The 9,871-nt window shown below is 42.6% G+C and overlaps 1 pseudogene; it reads left to right on the top strand.

Annotated features, from left to right (window-relative positions):
- Window positions 1-466: 466 nt before the first annotated feature.
- On the top strand, window positions 467-9,376 carry LOC140231146 (scavenger receptor cysteine-rich domain-containing group B protein-like; annotated as a pseudogene).
- The last annotated feature ends 495 nt before the right edge of the window (window positions 9,377-9,871 follow it).

Genomic DNA, 9,871 nt, shown 5'->3' with positions numbered 1-9,871 from the left:
CGTCTTTATAGGAGCTGTGCATGCCGAACTAGGTGAGCTCGACACTATTGTTGGTGTAATAAATTGTAGGCTACTAAACATATCGGACATTTTCTTGCGTTTCGCGAGCAGGACAGGCTTTCGTAACCATATGGGAGAGTGACTGTATGGATAAAGTGGATCAAGTGTATGAACTATCAAAAAGACCAGAATCATATACGAAGAAAATCATCATCTTTCACTCTGTAATGTTTTCTTCTTTTATCCCTAAATATTATTTGTGTGTGTGTGTGTGTGTGTGTGTGCGCGCAGAGAGTAGGTTTTTTTTTTTTTTTTTTTTACATTTGTTACATAATATGTACAAACAAATCAATGGTGATAATATCATCGCAAATATTAGCACAGACAGGTTATGGAAATTGTAATAGTGATGAATGCTGTCATATTTTCGTCATCTTATCGTCGATGATTATCTTATGTACTTTATATGACAGAGGGCAGTATTCGTCTTATTGACGGTAGTAAGGACAATGAAGGAAGGGTCGAGATTTTTCACAATTCCGTGTGGGGCACCGTCTGTGACGACGCATGGGTATGAATGACGCGCGGGTGGTTTGTCGGCAGCTAGGCTATGAAGAGGCTGAAGAAGCCACCAGTAGCGCGCGTTTCGGCGGCGGAGAGGACGACCAGCCCATCTTCATGGACGACGTGGACTGTACCGGTAGCGAAGTAGAACTGGCCGACTGCGATTTCGGGGGTGGAGCGATCATAACTGCCATCATTCTGAAGATGCGGGAGTGAGATGTTCAGATCCTGGTGAGTACTCTGCAAATTGATTGGGGCGCATTTCTATTCTTCAATTTATTTTAGTTAGATAGAATTTTATGTCTTGTATTTTATGTATTGCATAAACACACACACACACATACGCACACATATGCATGCGAATACATTAATTCTCACGCAATCAAACATTCACAAGAACGATCAAGACATGAAGAGAGATAATTCTTTGATAATGAAATTGATAGAAATTTCAGTTTTGTTTTGCTTTTTATTGTTTACGGGGTCTTTTTTTTAGCATTCGTCAAGTTCAAAAAATTCCCAAATACAGTAATAATTACCACAATAATCAAAGAAAAAGCAGTGCAACGTGAAGCACGAGAAATACGTGGAACATGAATAATCTTTGTTGAAATGCGTTGCAGCTAGGGATTGGTATTATGATACCGTCCATTTCCGGTATTAAGACACTGCATAATGGAAAGAATTCTCTCGGAAAACCAGCAACGCTTTACTGAAATAATGTATTTGAACGATTGACAAAGAATTTGGTGCAAATTCCGTATGTGTGTCTTCCCAGTGCATATATGTGAGTGTGTGTGTGTGTGTGCGTGTGTGTGTGTGTGTGTGTGAGTGTGTGCGGTGCGTGACTGGTGTGTGTGTGTGTGTGTGTGTGTGTGTGTGTGTCCGTGTGTGTTATTGTCGACTTTGCATGTGTGAAATGTGTCCCTAAAAAAGCCATGGAGAGGAAGATGTTCAAATCGGGTTCGGCCGATTAATATTTATCTGGCTGCTGTACTTTGTTATTTCTCCACCTCCCTCACCCCTCCCCTACCTCTCATTCACCCGCTTTATCGGCAACACTGCAGAGGAGGGGAGAGTGCGTTTGGTAAACGGCAAGGACAACCACCAGGGGCGGGTCGAGATCTTCCATGATGGCGTGTGGGGGGTCGTGTGCGACGACTACTGGGGTATTGAGGACGCCCAGGTTGTTTCCAGACAGATAGGATACCAAGATGCCGTCAGCGCTAAGTCAAGTGCTTACTTCGGACAAGCGTCCGGGGCTACGCCCATTCTTCTCGATAACGTTCAGTGTACGGGAGACGAGGACAGACTGACCAACTGCAATAGCAACTCGTGAGGGATCAACGACTGCAGCCACAGCGAAGACGCAGGAGTCATATGCACTCATGAAGGTAATAGAAAGTAAACGTTCAAAGGTTTGGTTATAACACATTTTTTCCCATACAACTTTAATACTGAGATCTGAGCGACTTTGACTCCTCGCTTAGAGAAGAGAGGAGAGAGAAAAAAAAATCTCGAAAACACGAAATGTCGTTGTACACATGTCTATGTTTATCTATATGCGTTATTCAAGATCAAGAAAATTCAGCAGAAAAATAACAATACACATCAAATCCTGGGTAGAACTATCACTTCGTTTGGCCGTAACGTTTATCCAAATGCCCTATCGCGCCATCAGGGCCAATATTCTAGTGGACGTTATATGCTCGGGTAAATTAAATTTTTAACATTTTGTCGAAATGTTGCAAAGCCAAAGTTAGCTCAGTTATGTCAGTGGCGGAATTATAAAATCCTCTGAAAATAAGATGTGAAATGGCACTGAAATATCGACATATCTGTGATGTACAGCCTCCGAAGGGGAGATTCGTCTGGCAGACGGATCGAAGGCTAACAAGGGAAGAGTCGAAATCTACCATGGCTCTCAGTGGGGCACCATCTGCAACTATGGATGGGATAGCACCGAAGAGGAAGTCACTTGCCGCCAGCTCGGCTACCAGGGCGTCTCCGATAGCTACGTCAACATCCAAAATGGAGATGGGCCTATTCACCTGTCCTACCTAGGCTGCTTGGGGTCGGAGGAGGAGCTCACAGACTGTCCTAGCACTGGGTGGGGCAACGTTTACGATTGCACACACAACCAGGATGTCGATGTCGCGTGCGAGGAATACGACGTTCCAGCTCCCGACTTATTCGGTACGTTTCTAGAGTTCGCTAACCAACCACTGTCGGTGTGATAACACTTCATAAAATAGCCCACTTCTTAAATCCCCTCCCCTTCTACAAAAACAAAGTATGTATAGAATAGTATCAGCATTACCTCTGTGCTTATGGTAACCGCATATAATCAGCTTATTTCTTTAAAGGGAATGGCTAGTAACTGATCAGTGGGAATCAGTGGGAATGCTGGGGGATGATTGTTCCAATCCTTGTGGGATTCATTTAAGAGTACGTCATATATCTATTGTTGTGTGAAAATTATTTGCTTCAGAATGGTCTCATATTCAAGTAATGTGCAGTTTCATGTTTCCAGGTTAGCATGTCTGTACAGTGACGGGGCGATCGTTAACGATTAACTGCACATTACTTGAATATGAGACTATTCTGAAGCAAATAATTTTGACACAACAATAGATATATGATGTACTCTTAAATGAATCCCACAAGGATTGGAACAATCATCCCCCAGCATTCCCACTGATTCCCACTAATCAGTTACTAGCCATCCCCTTTAATAGTCAAAGAGTTTACTAAGTGCAGACCTAGAGGGATTTAGGAAAGATGGCGAACAAGTAACGGATATGAAAAATACTTACACACTACAACTGCTTCATCAGCTTCATTTACAATCATTTTTACAATTTCTACTCTAATGCTCGATAGCAACCATACCTGGGCATAACGGTAACGGAATTTTGGTTTGAATACAGATAATTTAGTTTAGCGTTGAATTTTTTTTTTCTGCATGTTACTGCTCTTGTAGAATGGAATTATAGAACACGCGTAACATGCACGCATGGGTAAGAAACAAAGTGTTACTGTAAAGATAAGCAACTACGGATCATTAAAGGGATAGTACAATGTTGGTTGAGATGGGGATTGGGCTTTTAGTTTTTTATGAGTACCAAGAAACCGCTAATGAAATAATACAGAGCATACTATTCTAAGAGGACTTCAGATTTTATTAGAGGGAAATCGCTTTTGGAATCCAAAGACAAAGTAAAACAAGACGATTCTAATAAAAGGTGGGTCCCACCTTTTATGAGAATTACTCTGTTTTCGATATCTCAGCCATTTCAAAACCAATTTTCATCAAATAAACATCGATTCCCTCTAGGAATCACATGCTCTTTCTATATTTCATAAGAGGTTTCTCATTATCGCAAAAAAAAAAATGTTAGAAACATGAAGTTAGGTCTCAACCGTTGTGGCGTAGTGGATAAGACTCCCGACTCCCAAACGGAGGGGCAGAGTTCGAGTCCAGTGCTTACGTCATTGGACAAGATGTTTTTACCCACAATGTCCCTCTTGACCCAGGTGTATAAATGGGTACCTGGTAACGCTGGGGTAATAATAATGGCAGGGCCCTCTGGTAGAGCAGTGACAACACTGAAGAGGCTATCCTGGATAGATAAGACCTTATTATTATTATTATTAAAACTAAACGATCTCTTTAACTACTACATCCATTACAGTATACGTTACCGGTATATTGCTAATCGCGTAACGTCTGTTTGCCGTCGCTTTGTATTACGTCTGGTCAGCTAGCGAAGGAGACGTGCGTCTTGTTGACGGCACAACGTGGGGATCGGGTCGAGTCGAAATCTACCACAGATACCAATGGGGCACCGTTTGCAACGAGTCTTCGGGCTACAACGATGCGCAAGTAGTCTGCCGGCAGCGTGGGTTTGAATACGTCGGCTCTTATAAGGCGACAACTTCGCCAGGTTTCGGACCCATCCACTTGAGCGACGTCGGTTGTTATGGATACGAGTCGCAGCTGTCATCCTGCGTGAGGGACAACGAGTGGAATATCAACACGTGCGATCATAGTCAGGACGTTGGAGTGAAGTGCAGCAATTATGAAGGTACGGAGCTTGGCCGTCTAGTAAGTAGTCATTATTCGATCCGACTGTGCTAATATAGCACAGGGCAACATATACTGTAAGTAAAAATTCTATAACAGAGTAGTGGTTTTAAAGGGGCCCTGAAATCCAAATGCATGTTGATCTGTGTTGATTTATAATACCTTCAACGTCACTTTTGCGGTGAAACGAATATCTAGAAACATTACATATATTTTTAATGATTTTTCTTTTATTTTTCTTCAGATTACTTGGGAACGCCCACAAAAAAATCCTTCCAGACCAATCAATATTCATATTCTTGAGATGACATCAGCTGTCAATCATTGCTAAAGTGCTGAAATGTTTAACAAAAGACATTGGAATGCACCTTCCCCTCGACTCAGCATAACTTGCATGTTCCCTCGCCATGTCTTTTGTTAGTCACATTAATATGACAGAAATATGCAAGTTATGTTGAGTCGAGGGGAAGGTGCATTCCAATGTCGTTTGTTAAACATTTCAGCACTTTAGCAATGATTGACAGATGATGTCATCTCAAGAATATGAATATTGATTGGTTTGGAAGGATTTTTTGTGGGCGTTCCCAAGTATTCTGAAGAAAAATAGAAGAAAAAATCATTAAAAATATATGGTATGTTTCTAGATATTCGTTTCACCGCAAAAGTGATGTTCAGGGTATCATAAATCAACACAAATCAACATGCATTTGGATTTCAGGGCCCTTTTAACAATGAGGTTGACAACTGGTCAGAAACAACCAATAACATCTTATTAAAAAGTACACTTTATTTTTTTCACATGTAACGAATAATAGAGGACGGTTCAAATCTACGTAAAAGAGTGTAGACTAGACCGTTTCATATCCCAAGATTCGCTGTGAGTATTGGCAGTGAGAGTGATGAGCTGAAGTCCTTTGGCAATGTGTAACGAAAATGTATTTCTACTGTTTGTCACAAAAAAGACAATGAGAAACTACCTCTAATGGTCTTTGTTTTTACACGTGACCTGTGGAACACTATGATATCAAAGGCATGCAGGGTGTGAACATAATCATGATTGAAAGTGTAACATTCGGGGAAAAATATCAAGGAGCAGAATCATGTAAACATTGGAAGACCAACGGTCATAACATGATTCTTATGTTTGTTTGTTTGTTACTGTTGTTTTTTAACTCATTTTTTTTTTTGCTCTGACTTCCCATTTGCTTCTTATTTCGAAAACAATTCTATTTTCTATTTCCAGAAGGAGAAAGTATGGAGGGATGGTTGATTGCTGTCATCGTGGTGAGCTCGCTCGTTGCCTTCAGTTTCTTCCTGATCCTTATATCAGCTGTCTGCTCTTCGAAGAAAAGAAAAGTGAGGACAGGCCGCCAAACTGTTGCCGCCATTAGCGGAAATGTCAACACGTCCACTGCCACTTCCACGTCAGCCACCCAACAGGGTGCAGGGGGCTACCCGACTCAGCCCACTGCTACCAACATGGCGCCACCACCCAGCTACACCGCCGTCGTCTATAACGCTGCGGGCAGCAGTGGGATTCAGGTTCCTCACATGACCCAGTATGCCCCCTATCCATCGGCAGTACAACAGAATACCATGATGGCGCCACAGGCATCTGCCACCACCGTCCCTACCGTTGTTGACGCAAACTCGAAGGGGGCGGTGCCGACTCAGTAAATTTCTCTGATGGCAAATCACTGTCAAATGTGTCTCATGAGGAACATTACCCATAATGACGTGTCGATTGCCCTGCTACAGACAAACTGATGAAACATGAACTATGGACTAAAGACGATACACTCGGTTAACGGAGCTTCTTGTTTACTTTGAAACATATACGTACCGAACTCGTGTGGTTAATTGTTTATGAGGTATAGTTGTCAAGGAGTGAAAAATCAAACAAACACCAAAGCTGGAAAATTTGACATTTTGTTTTGACACGTTTACCGTTTAGTGAAGTTTGATATAACATTTATATCATCTGAACCATCGGCTTATGGTATATCGAAGGTACCTTGGATGAGGTGAAGTAAACGAGAAATAGAAAGAGAAAAAAAAAAGGAAAGAAAGAGAGAGAGAGTGACAGTAAAAGAGATTGATTAATAGATAGGTAGATAGATAGATGAGACAGATAGATAGAAAGAGGGGGAGGAGGGGGAAAGATATAGTGGAACCAGTATGAGTTGTAGCGAGCGAATAGGCGGAGAGGATGAAGCCAGAATAGGCGCAGAGAAGTTACGTTTCGGATTGCTGAAGAGGTCGTTTGGAGACCTGTTCATAGCAATATTGTGGATCTTTATCAATAAACAAGCGTTTCGTTAATAGCAATACCATTTTGCGTGGCATTAACATCCATCACTGTTTACCTATAATATAATGTAATATAATATGATATGATACAGTATAATATTATATACATAGTGCATGAGGCTGAATGCACTATAACAATATAAGCACCGACAAATTCTGAATTTGCCCCGAAGGCCAGTTATATTCAATGAGGCCGCAGGCCGAATTGAATATAATTGCCTGAGGGCAAATTCAGAATTTGGAGGTGCTTGGTACTTGTTATAGTGCAATAAGATGTCATGCACTATGTGTTATATAAAATAGCATACATACCCAGGCAAGATAAATTGAAAAAATACGAAAGCCTAGCTAGATCATTTAAGACTCTACACGTGTCTAGACAAGCAATAATACCAGTTTCTTTGAACCTGTGTAGACAAAATCCTGAAGATCCAAATTCAACTATAGAGTCTAGGGTCTACGTGGTTATATCTAACGATTTCTAGGCCCTACGACAGAATTAGGTCTAGGGGCTCTGGCCTAACGTTATACTACTAGACCTACGTCACTTACGAGCGACAGAGCTAACGTTAGTTAACACTTGACCCTACAATACAGTAGGTCTACCATGGATCTAGCACTAGCAGTAACACGTTAGACGCCCTAAGTTTACTTACTGCACTGTGGGTCCAGGACCAGGACTAGATGATGTTTTGTAGGATTAGGGATCTACTGGATTTAAACACAAGGCTCGTGCCAGGCATCATTGAAGTCACCACTGCTGCACAAGTGGATTCCGAGAGTGTGTTGTGAATGTCGTAGTAAAAGTTCATAGCGTAGCGTGATCAAAGGGCGCTTAGCGTATAGTGTACCGTACACACGCTGCCCATTTCCACGGCGCACTTCCGCGTAGAATGTACGAAGAAAGCGGCACAAATCTTGGGTTGACTTGCTCAATATCCGTCGGATTGATTCCTTTTTCAGAACAGTAGGAGTCCAAAATTCGTAGGACGTATTTGATGGCATCCTTTATGTCCTTATTGTCTAAGATACTGTTTATATAGATCAGTCTCTGTAAAAATAGCGAACCTGTTCATTTCAGCTTACATGTTTAAATCTACCGCTGAAAGTCTAGTCCCAAACAAATAAGTTGCTGGCATAGCCAGCGAGAATCGAGAATAACGATAATATCGAGCATATCGCGGTTGTGGCGCAATCGCGTCAATGAGGTGCGGGATTCAGTACTCGATGATTAAAATGAGGGAACAAAAACCGATATCAAATCGATAGTGGGTTATCGTCTGCAATCGTTATATTTTACGTGCACTATAAGTTTTGTCATGCACTGCCGGCCTGTATCATAAGTATGTATGCTATTTTATATAATGTAATATGATATGATATAATTCAGTATAATGTAATGTTATATGATATAATATTGTAACAAAGTGGTGTCATGATAGTGCGTGTACGCACGTTCTCTTAGATGATATAGGTACGGACGGGGCGTGCGTTTACAGCACGTAGTGTAACAAAGTGGTGTCATGATAGTGCGTGTACGCACGTTCTCTTAGATGATATAGGTACGGACGGGGCGTGCGTTTACAGCACGCAGTATGAATAAGAGTCTGTACGGCAACTGACAAAAGGGAGTTGCGTTCTAGCCACGGCCGGGTAAGGACAGTGTTTGGGTCGTCCGTATACAAGCAGTTGGTGAGATTGCGAAGGGCCGAGGGCCACCCCGCGAGATACTTTCCGATGTGTTATTCGCCCCTCTCCGAAAATAAAGGCAAGTAAAGTGCTTGTGACATATACAATTCAATCACCGGTGTGTTTATTTGTGATATATTTTACGTACGAATGCGGTGATGTATGAGAGGGAGTTGAGTTCTTCAAGTATGCCAAGACAGGAGAGTCCCGACCTCGATCACAACGGTCCCGGTTGTGTTACATTTGGTGGCAGCGGTGGGATCTGTCAGGCATATTGAGGGATTTTGATTGTATTAGTTCATATCGTTTGCAAGATTTTCCGATCTTACTCAAATTTCGTTATTCACTTCATTTACACGACGCCTAAAGGCGCTGTCACCGACGTGTGCAATCTATTGCGTTAACTACAAGTCGCCGTAAAGCCTAGTCACCTACGTAGTAGGCAAAGGTGTCTTCACCTCTACGTTGCATTAGACGCCTCTTCACCTACTCACCACCTGCAGGCGCCTCTTCACCTACACACCACCTGCAGGCGCCTCTTCACCTACACATCACCTGCGGGCGCCTATTTACCTACACGTCACCTGCAGGCGCCTCTTCACTTGTACACGCCACCTGCAGGCGCTACACCTTCATCTACATGTCACCTGCAGGCGCTACAGCTGTGCCTACACGTCACCTTCGGGCGCTAAAAATTCATCCATAGACGTCCAGGGCAGGAGTTAACTCTACCTACAGGGCACCCTTAGGCTCACAGGTGCCTTTGGTACTCCATCGTCTTCAGGTGTCATCATCTCATCGCTTGTATACGAGCATTCCAGTTTCATTCCAGTTTCGTCAGGTTGCTTCACTACATTTTTTGCAGGCGGTTGTACTTCTACAGCAAGAAAAGCAAAGCCGTTGACAATGGCGGAAAATTCAGCTCTAGATCCTCAAGAAGAACTTGACATGCTGGCAGCAGAAGTCCAGCGAGGTGATGAAGAATTGCAACACTCTCGAGATAAGAATCAACTGCTGCTGGAACAAAATCGTCTCCTACGTGAAAAGCTGGAACGATTGGAAATGGAGCAATCAACCGTCGAATTTCCGAGGGTACGTGAACGAGAACGGACACCTACTGCGAGCATATTTGACGACGGTGTCCTAGCGGACGAGAGACCTATCTCTCCGATGTTTGAACAGCATCGAGGACCTCCCGTTTCTTCTCGCGGTTGGGAAAAG

The sequence above is a fragment of the Diadema setosum genome, chromosome 7, assembly GCF_964275005.1.
Source record: "Diadema setosum chromosome 7, eeDiaSeto1, whole genome shotgun sequence".
In the NCBI taxonomy this organism is placed as follows: domain Eukaryota; kingdom Metazoa; phylum Echinodermata; class Echinoidea; order Diadematoida; family Diadematidae; genus Diadema; species Diadema setosum.
Note: the sequence above shows the minus strand (reverse complement) of the source record. Positions and strands in the feature narration are given on the sequence as shown.